We start from the raw sequence: 15,883 nt of genomic DNA, 5'->3' as shown, positions 1-15,883 counted from the left end.
ATAAACATCAGGGTGATATTTGGAATATGCAATTATGGACCGGGCTCTTTTAAACTAACAAAATATTAATTTTTAAAAACCAAATATTTTAGTTAAATTTTTATACCGTGAGTAATTTTCTGAAGAGGACTTTTATATGCGTCAATGCGTCATAAAATTTTGTACATAGATTTCGTTTGTATAGAAATTGTTTATGCCAAATTTCAGCGCAATACTCGTATTTTAAATAAAATTGGTAGAGCGATTTTGGTTCGTAATAAACTTACTTATACCGAATTTCATCGCTATACCCGCATTTTTGGGACAGTAATGAGTGTTAAAGCCATTTTCAGAAGGGGACCTTATATGGGGGCTAGGCTCATTTATTTGCCGATCCTAAAAAAAATTGATTAAAAGGTTTTGGTTCGTAAGAAACTTACTTATACCGAATTTCATCGCTATACTCGAATATTTGGGCCAGTAATGAGTGTTAAAGTCATTTTCTAAAGGAAACCTTATATGGAGGATAGGGTCATTTATGGGCCGATCCTAAAAAAAATTGGTGGAGAGGTTTTGGTTCGTAAGAAACTTACTTACATCGAATTTCATCGCTATACTCGCATTTTTGGGCCAGTAATGAGTGTTAAAGTCATTTTATAAAGGGGACCTTATATGGGGGGTAGGGTCAATTATGGACCGATCCTCAAAAAATTTGGTAGAAAGATTTTGGATCATATGAAACTTATTTATGTCGAATTTCATCGCCATACTCGTACTTCTAAAGCAGTTATGCCCGTTAAAGCTGTTTTTTGGAGGTCCATTTCTATGGGTGCTATCCGAAATGTGGACCGATATTGCCCATTTTCAATACCAAACAAACCTTAGCAATAGAGAATATTTATGCAAAATTTCAACTGTCTAGATCCTCTCGTGTAGTCCCTATTGTGATTTCAACAGACAGACGGACGGACGGACAGACGGACGGACATGGCTAGATCGTCTTAGAATTTAATAAGGACCCGGAATATATATACTTTTATGGGTCTATGACCAATATTTCGATGTGTTACAAACGGAATGACAAAATCAATATACCCCCCATCTTTTTTGATGGTGGGTATAAAAATATCGTTACCCTAACTGCAATTTAAACAAACAAAACTGTGCAAAAAACTTGTTTAATAAGACCTATTTAAAAAAAAAAAAACAAAGAAATGTACATACAATACACCTAAATTGCTATATTAACGTTAAGGCTCAACGTACTTTCCTATCCGACACATATAAGAAAAACTTTCGTGAATTCTAAAGAGAAATTTTCACGAATTTTCAATTTATTTTCTCTTTAATCCTTGAAACCCTGTTTTTGTTGTTGTCGTATTAAACCATAATGTCATCACATGTAACACTGCATTATCCCACGATCCACATTTTGACATTTCTATTTTGACAACTAAATCCATATGATCACACACATTAAATCAGACAACATAAACAAAACAATCAACTAAAGCAAATTATAAATTCAAATTTATTAGTTATGTTTATTTGAGTCTTTTAAATATTCATACATATAGAAGTTACAACAGATCTGATATAAAGAAAACTTAAAACTATAATGTTTTGTTTTAATACAAAATATTGTTTACAGCAACAAGCTTGTCAATTCAAATTTATTTTAATTATTTAATAAACAATCATCACACAAAACCAAGACAAGTAATAATTAAGACAAACTACAACTACAACAAAAAAGAAAAAGAAAAACATACAATAGTGCAACAAAACAACACCACCAACAGCACTCACAAACAACAACAAAACAAACAAAACTAAAACATACTCCCCGGAAGAAACCGCGTATTGTCCACGAACCACTAACAACCAACCAGACGCGATACCAAGACTACCCTCTTGAAAACATCATACATCAAATCAATCTCAACAAAACTCTTTCATTCCCAGACTCGATGCAAGGATGATAGAGTGAGATTATGGAGGTAGCACTATGTAAGTATTTCGATTAGTTATATGGAAGTGTGTTTCAATTTTGACAATTCCATCGCCCAACTTAGGTCACACCCTCGCAACTCTCCGTCTTGTTAGCCGGGCAACTTCAACCATCAATATTAGGGAAGTATTCTATGAGTTTTATCTAATTATCATGAATGTTACTTTGTTAAAATTTTACTATATTTCATATATTACGCGTATTTATATATATTACGCGTGCAGGTCCCATTACGAACTACTCTGCCAAGTGAATTTTTATAAGAATTGGAATAATACACCAACATATATCACAGAACAATAACTTAACCTAATATTGCACATTTTCGTTATTGCACAGTAAGTTAAATTTATCTTCTCATATAATATATATTGCACTACTTCCCCATTCGTACATATTGTTCCCAATTACTTTTCGTATTCGACATTTAGTAAACTTTTTGCAAAATTTTGCATTTATATTATCTTTAAAGCTATTTTAAGTTTCTTTTAAAGACTTCTTGTCCTGGAACAAAACGTACAAATCGAGCACCTCGATTGAAACGTAACGCGCTCCGTTCGTATGCCTTGTGCATATTATCCTTTATCTTGTCCCTAATTAACCTTATCTTATCTGTTCTTTCCATGGTTATTTCATTGTCATCTAAAGCTTTGAGTTGTTTGCCAATTTATAGTCAGAACCATATGTAAACATGTTGTAACCATATAACGCAAAGTACGGACTTACACCAGTCGCAGTATGAACAGACGTTCGCAATGCGACTTCTATTTATGGTAGGTTAATGTCCCAATCCCTATGGTCATTGGCTCTGATTGCGGCTAACACGCTTTGGTTAACTCTCTCTGAAGCGTTTGATTGAGGAGCATGTACAGCTGTCGGCATATGATTAATTTCGTATAAAGTTGTCATTTTCCTGAATTCCTTAGAAACAAATTGTTGTCCGTTGTCTGAGTGTATGATCTCAGGGACACCAATAATATTTATTTTGAAGATGATTTAATGTTTTATGTATGCCCCCATGTGCTTTGTTCTCTGGATTATGAGCTTCCTTTATAAGAGCTTCTGTAAGACTACTGGGAACCCATAACTTCCACCTAAACTCTTCCAAATCTCCCATTTCTGAGTTTAGCTGATTCCTTTTATAAGCTATACCATTTACTACTTTAATATCCGGTAACTTTTCCTGGTTTTCATTAACGGTTTTGACTAAATCTTTATATTCATCGGATTCAAATTCGACAGTTTCAAAACCTAGTATATTTTCTACGTCTAAGTCCATTTCCTCTACAAGCCTAGATAATGTGTCGGCCACTACATTTTCTGAACCCTTTCGATGTTCAATCTCGAAATCGAATGAATGTAGTTTTAAGGCCCACCTTGCCAATCTCCCATCCAGATCTTTTAAGGACATTATCCATTTCAGACTCGCGTGATCTGTTATGACCGTAAAAGGCATGAGTTCCACATACGGTCGGAATCTTTTAATCGCCATTACAGCCGCTATATTTTCTTTGTGCCTGATTCAGTTTCTGAGAATAGAAGGCGATTGGTCGCTCATTATCCTCGTCATCCTTCTGGAATAGAACAGCTCCAACGCCATAGCTCGAGGCATCACATTGAATATAAAACCTTTTCTTGAAGTACGGATGAGCAAGCACAGGAGCTGTAGTTAAGGCCATTTTTAACTTTTCAAAACTTGAAATAGCTTCCTGTGTTAAAGTGAAACTGGTTCCTTTCTTGATTAGATCGGTCAAAGGGGCGGTTAACGATGAAAAGTTTTTGATGAACCGACGATACCAACCCTATGTTCCTAAGAAACTTCTAATTTCCCTAACGGATTTTGGCAATGGTATTGTTCTAATAGCTGCTATTTTTCTAGGATCAGTCTTCATACACCCGTTTCCTATGATAAAACCTAAATATGGTAGTTCCTTAAAGCAAAATTTTGATTTTCCCATACCTACAGTCAAATTTGCTTTTTTAAGGCAATTTGCAACTTTGCTCAATAATATAATATGATTTTCAAAAGTTGATGAAATCACTTGTAAATCATCGAGATATATGAACACATTTGCCTTTAATTCCTGTGGGATGACTTTGTCCATAAGTCTGCAAAGTCTTTGAGCCGCATTGCATAAGCCAAAGGACATAACAACGTACTGGTATAAGGGTCTACCGGGGATCGTAAAAGCAGTGTATGCGCGAGATTTTTCTTCTAATTCCACTTGCCGGAATGCATATTAAAGGTCTACACTGCTAATAAAGTATGTTTCTTCCAATCTACTTAAAATACCTTCTTTGTTCTGGATAGGATATGCATCTTTAACGGTCTTCTCGTTCAATTTCCTTACATCGAAACATGGGCGATTCTTTTCAGGTTTTCTGACCAGTGTGCAGCGATTATTCCACGGACTTTGACTTTCTTCAATCACACCTAGTTCTAGCACTTTATCTATTTCCCTATATATTAGTTCCTGAACCGCAGGTGATACTGGATAGTGTCTATCCTTAATTGGCTCCGTACTCTCTTTCAATTCTATCCTATGAACTTCAAGGTTTGTGCGTCCTAATCCGTCTTTCTCAAATGTTTTAAACAATTGTTTTACTGTATCTAATTTCTCTTTCTGTTCTATAGTAAGGATGTGTTTTTCTCCATTTTCTAGGTCTAAAGGGAATCTTTCCGATAGAATTTCCGGATTTATTTCATCCAGTTAAAACATTTCCGGTGCTATATCAAATTTTCTCCAAAAGTCTACTCCTAAATATACTTTTCCAGAGAGGTCTGGACATATATAGAAATCTATTGCCTCTTTACTATCTTTATACTCTACTATAACACTAATTTTACCTAATACGTCGTATCCTTTTCCTCCTGCTGTATAAACTTTTGTTAAAATTGGTACTATTTTGGCTCCTATGTTGTCAACTAAATCTAATGAGTTCTTACCTAATATGCTTATTGAAGCTCCACTATCTAAGAGTCCGTCTATCTCTACGTCACCTATCCTAATTTTAGCAAAAGCCCTATGATCATTTAGTCTACTTTCTATTTCACTACAAAATTTCACCGATTCACCTATATTCTTGTATAATAACTTTTTCTGTTTAAATCTATCTCTATCCTTTCTAATTTTGTCCAATTTCCTACAATCTATTCTTTCGTCAAATATTCTATTTCTAGCTTTGGTATAATTTTCTAACTTTTCCTGATATCTTTCTCTTGTTTCGCTTAGTCCGTTTTCATTATCCATTTCTATTTTTCCTAAACGTTCTTTCTCAATAGCTCTCCTAAGAAGTTTGAAATTGGTTTCAGGATTTATTCTACAAGTTTCATCACTATCGGTTTGGATTTCTATGTCTTGTATTATTCGGCAGTTGTCTGTGTGGAACGTGATTCCGCCGTCCTTTTCCCGTTCCCCAATCCGTTTTTTGTACACTTGGGACAAGTTGGTGTTATAGCTCCTGGTAATCCACATTTATAACAGAACAGACTTCTTTGTACCGATGTGCAATCCATAAAAGCATGTCCAGCGATATGCCAATTCCAGCAAATTAAATGTTGATTATTTCCTTATAAGTTTTGGTTTTCCTTCTTATTGTTATATATCTCATTTATCTCTTCTTCTTGGGTTTCTTTAATCTCTTCAACTCTTCTTCTAGGAAAATTGTGTCTGGACTGTGGAATCGATGGATTTTCATTCTGTATATAGTTTTTTCTATTTCCTTACACTCATCTCTTAGGTGTTCAACGGAAAAGACTTGTAAGGGATACACCATCTTAGATATGATCATGCGGAGATTTCGTTTGATAATTCTAACGGCTTCATATTCCGGTAATGACATTCTCAATCGAGCACGAAGTTTTCTCATAATTTGGAAGTACTCGTCAATGGATTCACCAGCTTTTTGTCGTCTTTCTTCAAAATCGCGCATTAGTTCGTATTCACTACGATTGGAACTGTACTGTACTCGCAAAGCCCTTTTCATTTCCTCCCAAGAATCTAACGATTTGCTTTGTACAACTAGCCAGTACCAGTCCTTGGCATCTCTTTTCAGTAACCTGTGAAATTCTCCTTATATTTCCTCCCACGTACAACGGTGGTATTTCATTAAATATTCTAAACGTCGAAACTTATATCCCACTTATCTATTCGAAGAAATGTATTATTAGGATTCTTTCCATGATTCGTAGGTATTTCCTGAGATCCATTCCTTGATATGTTTTTATTTTGTATATTTACCGATTCATTTCAATTATTATTTATTGAAATATTATCAAAATCTAATTTCCTATGTGCCTCGTTGTTTTCAGTGTTTCCTACTTTTTTTGGAGCTCGAGTTAGATTAAGAAATTGAATTCCTTCTTCGCTACTTAAAGAATTACCCCCTTATTCACAAACAACATTTTTATTTTATAAAAGGTTTATAAAACAAAATTTCCATACAAAATCTAATTTATAAACTGTTTATAAAATAAAAATTTTGTTTGTGAATAAGGGGGTAAATATCTTCTGGTTGCTTTTCGGAAACATTAATCTTTCTGATTTCCTTTAACATTTCAGAGAATCCGCTCTGTAAACTTTTCTGTATGCGCTCATCTAATCTGGTTTCTAATTCATTCCTATAATCATTATTAGAATCTGCTATCAACTCTCTAATCAATCCTGCATAAGTCCTAGGACTCTGAGCGATTGATGTACCCCTAGGAATCGATGGCGGTGGAACATTGACATCGAAGCTTGGCAATGGACGGTATGGTACCTGTTGGATTTTGATTTGTATTTATTGGTTGTGTAGTTGGTACGTTTATAGGCCCTGACATATCAATGATATTATCATCTAAAAACCTATTTTCTTCCCTAGGTGGAGTTCTTTGAATTGGCATTTTCTTGTTATAAAACTTATAAATCTTGGAATTTCAAATTAGATATTGCTGAAAACAACTATAATAAAATAAACTGACAAGTTAAAACACCTAATGTAACACAACATAAACTACTTATACAATTAAACATATAGTTTAAACATAAAATTAACTTAAACAAAAGACATACATATACTAAAAACATAAAATCTCTAAAACATTATTAATATATAGATTAAAATACATATAAATAAGAACATAAAACATACAAGTAAACACTAATACAAATAGTAAAACGTATAAAAAAAATCAAACCTATAAGAAAACACTAATATAAACATTAAACAAATAAAAACATAAAACATATAAATTCACAATACAAAATATTCTGTTTCTTTACTACAATAACTATTCGATGAAGGTTTTTGCTACAGTGGGTATTTCCGATCCTTGGATATTTTATTGGTGAGTATTGTTAACAATTTTTTTTTTTTTTTTTTTTTTTTTGACGCATTCTAATTTTGGTGTTATATTCCCTAACTAGATCAACTATTTCATCTGACAACTATGGCATATTTTAGCCTATAGGATCAGGATATGAAAATATGAAAATCCAATTGCAAACTAGTTATAATTTGAATAACTAGACAATTCAATTTGTATTATTCTAAATTATCCACAAATTAATTTGAGACCAATTAAAATTCGCAAACTAACATCAAAACACGTATTAGGACGAACTTTTATCCTTGGACGAAAAGAAAACTTATGTAACACGCAAACTAACATACTTAGAACATTAGGACGGTTATAAAGTCGTTATTAACATTTAAAATAATTCTTACTTTTTCTACCATTGGGCCCCATTTATTGTTACGAAACCTCTTTCTACTCATGGGTGTGTTGCTAACTCGACTAGCTCATTTGAGGCGTGGATTCCCAACCCGCATACACACACACTGGTTCGTACCAACAAAGAAATTTAAGATCCTCAACACAACCTAAACAAACAATACACTGACATTGAGCATAACTCCTATATAAATATGGGTAAAGATGTCATTCCCATTACGTCACCCTCCCAACTTTGGTCATTATCGTTTTATCCTGTATGACCCCTTTTTCCTTTATCAAGTACTCACCAAGCTCATCTTCCAAGACGGCCCACTGAACCTAACCTTCTTCTTCAATTTACCAACACATAATGTTCATTTCTTTTCTAAACAAATTTATTACAAATATACTTATACTATACATAAACAAAATAAATAACTTACTAACTATTAGCGGCTTAATATTTTAACAGCAATTATCAATTTATTATCTATTTTGGGTTTTTTTTTTACAAATATATTATTCTTTATATTTACTTCCTCTGAAGTTTTAATTTCATTTCCGTTTCCTATTCTTTTTAATTATGCGAAAGCAAACATTTAAGTTGCTATAAACTTTTCCCTTTTCATTAATTCTTCTGAATTTTGTTTTTAATATATATCCGAAATTAGGGTTATATAACGCTAATTTTCCATACTCCAGGGTTTAAAAAAAGATCAACAACAATTATTTATAATTCCCTGGATGAATTCAAATATTATTGTCTCTTTTTATACAAAGTATTTTTTATCTTCTTTTCTATTTCTATATATATATATATTTTTTTTTAAATCTCTCTTTTGTAATTTTTTAACTAATTCTATGCTAAAACTTATCTATTAACATAAAGTAAAATAACACACACTGTTTCGGCGTATATCCGATTCGGTTCAAAATGGACAAACCAAATAAGTTTCCCAAAGAAAAAAAGTAAAACACAAGAAAATTAATTAAACTTCAAAATCAGAGAATAAATCTCTTTCTTTATTATTTACCAATCAAAACTTATAACTAATTAATGGAGGCAAACAATGTTTAAACACCGTTAGCGGTGTACTCGTTAGTTTTATTATAGTTTTCCATAATAGATGTAAACTAATGGTAGTAAATCATTAAGATTTACACTCAGAGAAAAATACCGCAAATAATCAATTTGTACTTAAACATTGTCGGCCCCCTTTCAACACTTAAGGTGTTGTAACTGAACATACTGAGCCATTAAAGGGCTCGTGAGGACAATAGTAATAATAACATATTTTTCTCAATTCAAAATGAGTCATAAAGGACTCCAAATTTATTTGAAATATTTAATAGCCATTAAGAGACTGGTTGAGCCATTACGGGACTATAGTTGAGCCATAAAGAGACTCTAGTTGAGCCATAAAGAGACTCTAGTTATATTAAGATTTTTAATCTTATTTAGTAAGGTGACAAACCCGTAATGATCCAACCAAAAATGCTATATTGGGCAAGTGGAAGCGCAGGGCTCTGATGAATCCTGTCTTTCAAAATCATTGGTGCAATTTCCGGCCCCAAAACCAACGCTACTTGACCGGCATGATTAAAGGTGGGATCGGCTAACTGGAGACCTTTAAACGGCTCCAGGATCATATCCGACACTGTGAGAGGCGGTGTTTTTACACGATCCATTTGATATACTCTCGCCAGTACAATAATACGCTGAGTATTCTCAAACCTCGATTCAACTTCGATTCTACAACATTCCTGATCATTAATCATTATCTTTGGAATTCTTAGTTTGGCGACTAAATCTGCACAAATATAACTATTCTGGCAGCATAGATCCAGAACAGACCTCACCAAAACTTTATTTCAAGGCAAACACAGGTTAAGTTGTATAGTCGGGAAAAAAGCAACCGCTTGTCGCAATTGTACATTCGCGAATGACGCGGCCTGACGCTCGTTGGTTTTTGTAGACTTGGTTTTGGGGTGGAGTAGAAAATGGTGAGCTTCTTTACAAAACTTACATTTTGCTGAACTTTTGCAATTTTTGCTAACGTGACCGCTTAATAAACAGCGATAACAAACTTTGTGCAATGCCACTTTGCGAAATCCGAGCTCAAGATCCATTTTCTCGAATTTACGGCAAAACCTTAACAAATGGTTTTTGCGGCAAATTGGACACCTCGGCTTTTCCCGATTAGGACGCGCTTGCTGATCGACAGGATTCGAACCCGAAGCTTCCACTTGTTCAGGTACAGTAATGGTTGGCGGGGGTACTATAGTTGGTTCTGCAACCACTTCCATAGCAGCTTCTTCTGCTGCGACGGGCATCTTATTTAATGGTGAAACAACGGACTCCACTGGCATGGTTGGGGAATTCAAGCTTAACGCTGCTACCTTTAAGCTCTCAACAGTTAGACCCTGGGATCCAGTAACTTCATTGGAGTATTCCTCGTTAAGGAGCTCTTCCTCAGTCAAAACTGTGGTAATTGGCTGTAGTTTTCTAACAGAGTCCATTGTTCTAGGGAAAATAAAAGGTTAGTAGAGAAATATTGACATAAAGTGATAGTTAACTTAATCTTGCAAAACAACAAGTTTAGTTATAGGTTTTTAAGGGTCCCATTTGACGTCCGAACATCTACTACTCGAACGTGACCATCAGTACCATTGTAAACCTGTACTACTCTTCCTATCTTCCAAGAAGTATCAGGTAACTGTTCATTTCTTAAAACAACCAAATCATTGACACAAACATCTCTTTGAGGATGTTGCCACTTATACCTTTTATGTAAAGTTGCTAAATATTCCTCCTTCCAACGTTTGCAAATATAGTAAACAAAAGCCTTTACTTTCCTATAACGATTCACAATACTAATTGGTCTGTCAAATATTGTTGGTTCCGGTGGAGCTAGTATTGCGGATCCTATTAAAAAATGACCAGGAGTGAGCGCAGTAGGCTCATTAGGATTATCGGGCATAGGACACAAAGGACGAGAATTCAGACATGCCTCAATCCTAGCCAGTATCGTAGATAATTCCTCAAACGTATATTTACAATTTTGAACTTCTTTCCGAAAATGGAGTTTAAAACTTTTGACTCCAGCTTCCCATAAGCCGCCCATATGAGGGGCGCCAGCTGGTATAAATTTCCATGACAAACTCTCATAACCCATTCTCAAACTCATTCTGGCCTCGCATTCTTTTAAAAAGGTTTGCAAATTCCTAGCTATTTCATTTGACGCTCCAACAAAGTTCGTACCATTATCCGAAAAAATAGTGTTAAGTCAACCTCTTCTAGCAATGAATAGATCAAAGGCGGCTAAAAAAGCGTCAGTAGATAGGTCTGAAGTCGCTTCTAAATGTATGGCTTTGGTTGAAAAAGAGACAAATACACATACATAACCTTTTTTCATTAAACACGAACGACCAGTAAAGTTTTTCACATCGAAAAGACCTTCAAAATCAACTCCAGTGGTTGTAAAAGGTCTATCGATTGTGGTACGCTCCGGAGGGAGCGCAGCCATAATTTGACTGCATGAACGTTTTCGATCTATCGTGCAACGTTTGCAATGATGAACTACTGTCCGTATCAGGGTTCGGAGTCTAGGGACCAGAGATACAAGCCGATGGGAAATGATCGGCGGCGGCGGCGCAACTATTTTGGGTCGGCGGCGGCTTATTCCAGAAAATATCGGCGGCGGCTAAATTGTCGGCTCAATTTAACTTTTTCTTTAGAAATTGACCTTATAAGGTTTATTATATTGAAAAATCTTTGTATAATAGTCTGTTACATAGAAACCTGTCTCCATATAAGTTTTTTTCTGCAGAAAATGGACATTTATAGTAGTTTTCACTATTTTAATATTAGCACAATATTGTGTGGCAACTCTTTTCAATTTGCCATAAGAATTTAAAATAGTGGCAACTCCGTTCAATTTGGTGAAATTATGTTCTGAAATACATGTGTGATTCTAATCTTTATCAGCGGCTACGTTTATGCCGGCTTAGCTTTTGAGCCGAAAGAAGTCGGCGGCGGCGCGGCTTGCAAAATATTACCGGCGGCCAGCCGACGCTGATTTGAGCCGTCTCGGCTTGTATCTCTGCTAGGGACCCAATACTCAGTTCGATAAACTCTTAACATTAATTGATTCCCACCATGAATCGTCAGCTTATGAACAAACTCCGCTATAAGTTTCGCAAGTCGACACCCGTAAGGTAATATTATGGGATACTGTTCCGAATATGACAACGAAGGTGACTTAACTAATCTACCATTCAATCTCATCACATTTCGTTCATCGAGGAAGGGATTTAATGGAATTAAAGAGCTCTTTGTCGGTAAGGGTTCCTTATCTACAAGACATCTATATTCATTGGCATAAAAGGCTTTTTGAGCTACAATAGCTAACTGAACTTTCACCATTCTAACTTCTTGACAGGATATTCTATTGGATTCATAAACAAAATGCCCCTTTCTCGCTGGGTGAGTAGCATTAAAAAATCTAAATATATATGCAATAACGCGTAAAGCTCTCGGAAGCGAAGAAAATCTTTCCAATACATCCTCAAAACGGGTAAAGAAGGAAGCATTAACTTTCGTCTTTCGAATTTCCAAATCAGTATCTATATTGTTCAGGCTTTGCGTTTCCCATTTAGATTTATCCTGACATAACCACGAAGGACCATGCCACCACAATTCACTTCGGGATAAAGTAAGAGGATCTACACCTCTACTACCTAAATCTGCAGGATTTTCCTCTGAACCAATTGCGATTTCCAGTGTTTTCTTGGATCCTACAGACCCTATTAGCAACAAAATTTGTCCAAGAATAGGGTGGTTTGCGTAACCAAGCCAATACAATAGTTGAATCAGTCCAACAATAGATTCGCTCAATCGGAATTTGAATCTCCCTAACGACATTTTTAAGCAATTCCGACGCTAAAACTGCACCACACAGTTCAAGGCGAGGCAATGACAGATTTCAATGGCGCTACTTTGGTCTTAAAAGTTAGTAAGTTAGAGGTAATTTCGCCACCCGATGACTCTATACGTATATATAACACTCCGGCATAAGCCCTTTCAGAGGAGTCAGAGAATAAATAAAGTTCAGTCACCGAATCTCTATAATAATTAACCCATCTTGGGATTATAATAAAATTTACTTGGTTGAAGAACTCAGAACAAGAAAATTAATTAAACTTCAAAATCAGAGAATAAATCTCTTTCTTTATTATTTACCTTTGTAAATGTAAGTTTCAAAAAATTCTTTGCACAAGTGCAGTAAATGGCTTCACTTTGGCTAATAACCAAAATCAAAACTTATAACTAATTAATGGAGGCAAACAATGTTTAAACACCGTTAGCGGTTACTCGTTAGTTTTATTATAGTTTTCCATCAAAGATGTAAGCTAATGGTAGTAAATCATTAGGATTTACACTTAGAGAAAAATACCGCAAATAATCAATTTGTACTTAAACTCACACAAATGACAAATTTATTAAGGACCAACTAATATCTTTAGGTTTGGAGCCTTAAATCTGCTCCGACATTAGCTCAAAAAAATTTTTGTTCCTAATATAATCCCTGACAGAGCTCTCTAAAGGATTTCTTTTAAGGAACTTATCTATTTTACCCTTTTTTTGGATTTTCTGAACTAAATTAACCTATTTCCTAGTCTGATCCTTTTACAATATATAAATACACTATAACATTCGACTAAACAATTCATTTATCAAATAATATTATCCTAAATAACTTAACACACCCTAATGCCACTTATACACCCAATTTACATGATGATTTTTTTCATGTTTGCCCAGACGTCTGTTTTCATGTTTGTCGATGATTGGTGATGAGCGGGGTAGAGAAGAATGGGGGGTAAGAAAACAAACATGATTTGGGATTTTCATGATTGTTTTTGACATTCCGCTTTAAACTCATTCGTACTGTTGATATTATGCTCATGTAAAAAAATAATTATGTCTTTTTTTTACATGAAAACATTAAAATTTGCATTAAAAAAATACTGTAGCGTGTTATTAAATTTTTTAAATCAAATTAAATTAAATTAGTTTTGCTATAATTATTGTTATTATTTTTTTTAACGGGTTTAAATCTTGGATATATTCAATTCTATGTTTTAATATTAATTTAACCAAGTAATGGAGTATATTAACGTCTCAATTTTCGAGTCATAGATGGCTGTCTGGCGGTTTTTTATATTTCATCCTGGACACACTATTACTTTAGACAGTAATAAAGTTTTTGAATCATAGAGGGCCCTAATGAACTTAAATTCTCCTTTGGCACTAATAAAACGAAATAATGTTTATTTTTTATTGTTTTCGAAACCTAGGTGTCCCTGATGTTGTAGACTTCCTCGACAAACACTGCTTATTGTTTTATATAAACTGTGTTACCTGGTTTTACGTTGTTTGTTACCAGCTTTTATTCTTTTAAATAAGATTCTCCCAATTTGTCTCAAATGAATACCGAATCACTTCAGGCTTCTTATGATGTCCTTTGGACTTCTTATGATGTTCTTTGGGCTTCTTATGATGTCCTTTGGACTTCTTATGATGTTCTTTGGCTTCTTATGATGTCCTTCGGAACGTCTTGGCCACAGTTCCCGTTCACTTCACTAGGCTCAACTTTCTTATCTTACACACTTGTTCAAACTGTCTTTTAATGTGATGTCTTTTTGTTTCTTTTTTTTTTTTCTTATTAACTTTCAGTTATATGCTTCCTTTATCGTCAACCGAAAAATCTCGACTGTCTTCATCTTTCTAAGTTTTCAAAATCAACTTCTTTTAACATAAAACCTAACTGAAAAACTCTACTAACAAAACTAATTAAAAACAAGTAAGAGTGTTATATTCGGCTATGCCGAATCTTATATACCCACCTCGTTTGACTCGAATGAAACTTACTTATGTCTAATTTCATCTATATATTCGTATTTTTAGGCCAGTTATAAGCGTTAAAGTAATTTTCTGAAGGGGACATTATATAGGGGGGTAGGGTCAATTATGGGTCGATCCTCATAAAATTTGGTAGACAGAATTTGGTTCGTATAAAATTTATTTGTGTCGAATTTCATCGCTACACTCGTATTTTTAAGTCATTAATGAGCGTTGCAGGCATTTTCTGAAGGGGACCTTATATGGGGGGTAGGGTCAATCATGGACCGATCCTCATAAAATTTTGCACAGTGATTTTGGATCACAAGAAACTTACTTATGTCGAATTTCATCGCTATATTCGTATTTTTAAACAAGTTATGGCTGTTAAAGCTGCTTTTCGAGGGGCCACTTGTATGGGGGCTATCCGAAAACGTGGACCGATTTTCAATACCAAACAAACCTTACCTATAAGAAATATTTATGTGAAATTTCAACCCTCTAGCTCTTTCCATTCGGACTCTATCGTGCTTTCAATAGACAGACGGACCGACATGGCTAGATCGTCTTAGAATTTAATGAGGACCCAGAATATATATACTTTTGTGGGTCTATGACCAATATTTCGATGTGTTACAAACGGAATGACAAAATCAATATACCCCCCATCTTTTTTGATGGTGAGTATAAAAAATATCGTTACCCTAACTGCAATTTAAACAAACAAAACTGTGCAAAAAAAAACTTGTTTAATAAGACCTATTTAAAAAAAAAAAAACAAAAAAAAAAAAAAAACAAAGAAATGTATGTACATACAATACACCTAAATTACACATATAAGAAAAACTTTCGTGAATTCTAAAGAGAAATGTTCACGAATTTTCAATTTATTTTCTCTTTAATCCTGGAAACCGTGTATTGTCCACGAACCACCAACAACCAACCAGATGCGATACCAAGACTACCCTCTTGAAAACATCATACATCAAATCAATCTCAACAAAGATTAACCCTTAGTAATATTTTTTATTTTTATATTTATTTAATAAATAATAAATATTGAATTTTTCCCAGAATTAAAACACGACGTTTCAAGTTTAAAAGGTTATTACGACTAAAAGATTTCACAATGTTCAAAGATTAAAAATAACCATTAGATAAAACGTGAGAAAGAAAAGTATCATGATACATGATACTTTATATCTATATGTTTACTTCTACTATGATTAATAGGGTTCTTAACTAAATGTATAGCACCAAGGTTGTCTCCATATATTAAAACCTTCTCCGG

The sequence above is a fragment of the Lucilia sericata genome, unplaced genomic scaffold (genome assembly GCF_015586225.1).
Source record: "Lucilia sericata isolate MDLA Ls3-8-SP2 unplaced genomic scaffold, ASM1558622v1 Contig000066F_arrow, whole genome shotgun sequence".
NCBI classification, from domain to species: Eukaryota; Metazoa; Arthropoda; class Insecta; order Diptera; family Calliphoridae; genus Lucilia; species Lucilia sericata.
Note: the sequence above shows the minus strand (reverse complement) of the source record.